This window comes from Protopterus annectens, chromosome 2.part1 (assembly GCF_019279795.1).
Source record: "Protopterus annectens isolate FY-2018-M chromosome 2.part1, PAN1.0, whole genome shotgun sequence".
NCBI classification, from domain to species: Eukaryota; Metazoa; Chordata; order Ceratodontiformes; family Protopteridae; genus Protopterus; species Protopterus annectens.
The window spans coordinates 1504355439-1504360431 of NC_056729.1; the positions used below are offsets into that span (position 1 = coordinate 1504355439).

The 4993-nt window shown below is 38.4% G+C and overlaps 1 pseudogene; it reads right to left on the minus strand.

Moving 5' to 3' along the window:
• Nucleotides 1–1660: 1660 nt before the first annotated feature.
• LOC122794778 lies at nucleotides 1661–2446 on the minus strand (annotated as a pseudogene).
• Between the last annotated feature and the right edge of the window lie 2547 nt (nucleotides 2447–4993).

Sequence of the window (4993 nt, forward strand, 5' to 3'; positions counted from 1 at the left end):
CACATATTACAAAGAACTGAATGGTTTGGGTATAACTAATGATATACGACTAGACATCTTGCTTGCAGAAAAGAGGCAATATTATGTGCCTATATTGTTTTAAAAAACATATCAGAAACAAGTGGCAGTGGCTTTCATATTTTAATTACTTGCAATCTGGTCAGTGCACCTGTCTCTCCTAGGCTTTTGAATAATGGCTAAAACTTTATTCACCCCATAGAGAATATTTTAAGCAATGATAAACTGACAAACCTACTGATATAACAAAATCAACTCACCTGATCCTCAAGGTGTTACTGCTTAATGCCAGGAGCCTAAACAAAAACTACACTCTCTCTAACCCTCCTCACCTACAAGAATACAGACATCTGTGCAGTTACTGAGACATGGTTTAAAGTCACAGAAATTACCCAAGCAGTGCAAGGTTTCAGTGCCTTTCACACTTTTAGACCAGTAGCTGCACAAGCAGGGGCTAAAGGTGGTGATGTCTCGATATACATTAATAATAAACATACCTGTAGGTTGGTTAAACAGGATGACACACTGGAGTTTCTCCACATGTAGATCACCATAGATAAAATGATGTACCATATCCTAGCTAGATATAGGTCATCTTCATGTCGCAAGAAAGTCATGGTGCATACTTAGACCTAGTGAATACACTTAGTATCCAACCAAACACCCTACTCATGGGGGACTTTAATTACCCCTATATAAAATGTGAATCCTACACATCCTCAAATCTGCAGTCACAGAGATTCCTAGACTCCATAAATACAAGCACCCTTGACCACTTAGTGCATATGTCCACCAGAGGCGCCAACAGAGTGGACCCCATACTTACAAATATGAGAGAATGCTGCACCTCTCGCAATGTCATGTCTTCCTTGGTGAGGTCCAACCATAAAGCTGTCTCCTTCATCAAAATCAACTCTGTAACCCCAGTAAAACCAGTAAAACTTAGCAACTTTTCAAAGGCAAACTACCTTTTATTAAGCAATAGTTTGTCAAAATTCAGTGCCCTCCAAATCAAGAGAACACAACAGCCTGTGCAGAATTCTTCACAAAAGCCCTGTACAATTATGTCAAAGGCTGCATAGAGGATACTGTACCTACCAGTCCAAAACTAACTGCCCTGGTGGCATCCCAAATTAATCAGGATATTTAACAAAATAAAAAAATCATGGCTAAAATAAGGAAGTGTAACTCCCATAAAGATAAAAGTTCTCTTATAGGTTCATAGATTAGTACTAGGCTAACTGCCCTTGTGGGCCATTTTAAGCCTAGCTGATTACCCCATGTGAGTATCAAACCCTGCACTTTATGTCTGTAAGGTAAAACTTTAACCATTATGCCAACCACCCTCCTCATATGCCTTTCTTCTGATTAGCTTATTTGATTAGATGTTACAGAAAAACATTTTATATCAACCAAGAAAGGATATTTAATGTGAGAACCAATGAAATGATACTAATATATCTTTATGCACTTTTTAAAGCTATGAAAATTCTAATCTTCAGATATAAGCATACAATTTGTTCCTTTATAAAAGGAAGATGGGCAAAAAAGCAAATCCTTCCAGCTGCACATATTGAAAGCAGGTGCCCCCATTATCAAAGCTTCAAAATCTCCATCTTCTCCCTTCAATACCCAACTCTTCTTAGAGTCTGGCTTGGCCTCCACCACTCACAATGAGAGTCACCCCAGTGATATGGGAAGCATCAGATGGGCAAAGGAAAGACACTGCACCAGCACACTCCTCCGAGTTCCTAGACCTCTTCAAAGGCAGCTTTTCATTTATTTCTTTCATCAGATCTGGATTTTGCCACAGATATGTACTGAATCTGGCCTTAATGAGTCCAGGTGCAACACAGTTCACACAAATATTCATGGGACCAAATTCAGAAGCCAGGACCTTGGTCAATCCTAGAAGGGCAGTCTTGCTTACACAATATGGACCAATACCCAGTGTGGGATTGTAACCAGCAATAGAGGATATTAAGACAATGGAACCACCACCTCATTTCTCCATATGAGGAACAATAAGTTTTATTAAGAGGAAGACTGCTGTCAGATTTACATCAAGTATCTTGTTCCAAGTTTCCTTGCTGCAGTCCAGCATATTGGCTACAAACGGGTTTGTTGCTGCATTAGACACAAAAATATCAATGCCACCATACTGCTCAACAGTCATCTTGACTAGCCTATCTAGGTGATCTTCATTTCCCACATGGCAGACAATTCCTGAAACATTAAGACCATCAGACTTCAGCTGTGCCAGTGCTATATCAACATGTTCCTGTGTTTGAGTGCTTATTACAACATGGGCACCTTCTTCTGCCAAGCATCGCGCAATATCTAGACTAATCCTGTAAGTAGCAGCAGTAGCTACTGCTTCTTTCCCTTTATGCACTTCTCTTGAAGCTGCTGTTCCTGTGGTCTGCATTTTTATGAACAAAAGGACACAAAACAAGGAGAAAGTTTGCTGTGAAACTGCAGGACTCTCTAAATTTGCCCACCTCCATATAACTGAACTTTGATCCAAATGAAAGCTGTTGTTCAGTGGCACACAGGATATCAAGAAACTAGTTTATTAGAAAGGCAATTGCTAGTTATATGTTCCACTACCATGAATGTCCTGAAAAATGGATAACTAAGGTGGCCAATTACATACATACGTACATACAAATATTTCAAGCAAGGACATTAATGCCCTTCTAGCTTGCCAATATACCAAAACAATTGTTCCCATAATAAGTGTCCAGACTATTCTTAAAAATATTTAAACTAGTATTTGCTTTAATGTAATTTGGTAGTCTGTTCCATGCATCAGCTACTCTGTCAAGTGCCAATTAGTACACTTCTCATTCCTATAGAATCTTTTTAATTTCTCCAAACCTTATGGGTTTCTAATACCATGACGGGACTGGACCCCATTCCTAAGTCAAAGTATGATTAAAGTTCATGAAAGTAGTATTGTTTCAATGTTTGTCAGCCAGAAATGCTTTTCACAGCGCCTGCAATGTGCCCAGCAATGACTTCTTCTGCAATTCATATGGAGTTACATGTATCAGTAACATATCTAAAAACAATTGTAGATTCTTTTTTATAAGACCCATTGCTCCTACTACTACTGGAACTGTCTGGGTATCTTTCTTCCACATTGCTCTATTTTCTGTCTCCAAATCCTGATATTGTATGACTTTGTGTCTCTCTGTATGCAAGACACTGTAGTCACTGAGTGTAGCGATTTCAATGATTAATGCTACTTTTGTCTTCTTTTCATGGACCACTATATCTGTTTTTCTTGCATCTGTCTTTTGAACTGTTGGTAATGGGTGATAGGTTCATAGGTTCATAGGTTGGTACTGGGCTATCTGCCCGAAGGCATATATTAGCCCAGCCACGTTGTGCGGTATTCACCGCCCCTTTAGTAGTTCCCTAGACTTCACTTACTGCTATGGTATTTGACCAATTCTTAACCACTTCTTTGGAGTGCATGTGTAAATCTTGTTTTTCTTTCCATTTTGCATGTCTGATTTCTTCCTCTCTAGTCAAACTGTTGAGACTTCCTTGAATCCTCTCCCATTCAGCTTTAGGTAACACAGTAACCTGGCGAAGATCATTTTCTATGATGCTTTGTGGCTTATGTTTCCAGTGTTTTGCAGCTACTTCATTATTATAATGTTTGTACAGTCTCAAGTGCAACAGTCTTGCCACATTATTATGCCTTTCAATATACAGTCCTTCTGCCATTAGTATATCACAACCAGCAACAAGGTGTGCAACTGTTTCCAATTCTGTTTTACAAACCCTACATTTGTATGTTTCTCCCACATGTTCAATGGACTTGGCAAACCAATGTGCATGTAGTCCACTATCTTGGGCCACCAATATTAACCTTTCATCGTTTGGCTTGAATTCACCTCTCCTTAACCATTCCTGCATTCGATCCTGATCAATATGAGGTTGTTCCTGGAGTTTTCTATATTTGCAACAATATTTATGCATTTTCTACATTTCTTGCCTTCACATCTGATCCTTCACCTTATATTGTTCCTTTTGTTTTTTGGCACTTTCAGTTGCTGCCTGATTTTTATATACTTCTGGTTAGATTTCCATTCTAGCTTGACTTTGCTATGCTTCTGCTAGACTACGCAAGGAAGTCATCTTACATTTATTCTCCTCATGTTTCCAAACTTTCACTATGTTTGGGTCTTGTGAGGTCAGCAGGTATGTACAATTGCAGAGCTATACATGTAATCAGTTTCAAGGAGGCCCATGCCTCCTTTGGAATGGAGAATATATAATCTTGATATGCAATGATTTTTATAAATCATTTGATGAGCATAAGACATCCTTCTTATTTTCCTGTCTAATCTATCCAACACCTTAGGGTGCCAGGCAATCACTCCAAAACTGTAAGTTAGGACAGGAAGAACAAAACTGGTTTATAGCCTGAACTTTATTTCTAGATGTCAATGCTGATTTCAGGATTAATTTAAGTCTTCTAAAGTATTCCTTACTAAGATTTATTCACATTTGTTCATGTTTTATTGTTGATCCTTCATCAATTCCCAAATGCTTATACACTCCCTCTTTCAAGTTCTTTTGTATCACATTCTAGTCTCAAACTGATGTTTTCTTGGTGCTGCAGCTTTCCTGCTTTAAAGGTTGCTTTTGCACATTTATCATGACCTAATGACATTCTTATATAATTTGAAAAAGTTTTGACAACTTGCAGTTGTGCTTTAAGTTCCTCATCTGATGAGCTACACGGTTTTAAATCATCTACAAAGAGAAGATGAGAAGTCTTTACATTTTGTTGCTTTCTGAGAGCCAAATTATAGCCATAAACTAACCTGTTAAGCAGACAGCTTAATGGGTTAAGGGCAAGACAAAAGAGATGTGGCGACAGAGTCACCCTGCAAATCACCCTTTGAATTTTTATCCATGGAATAATAATTTGTCCTTTATCATGGCTTAACTCAAC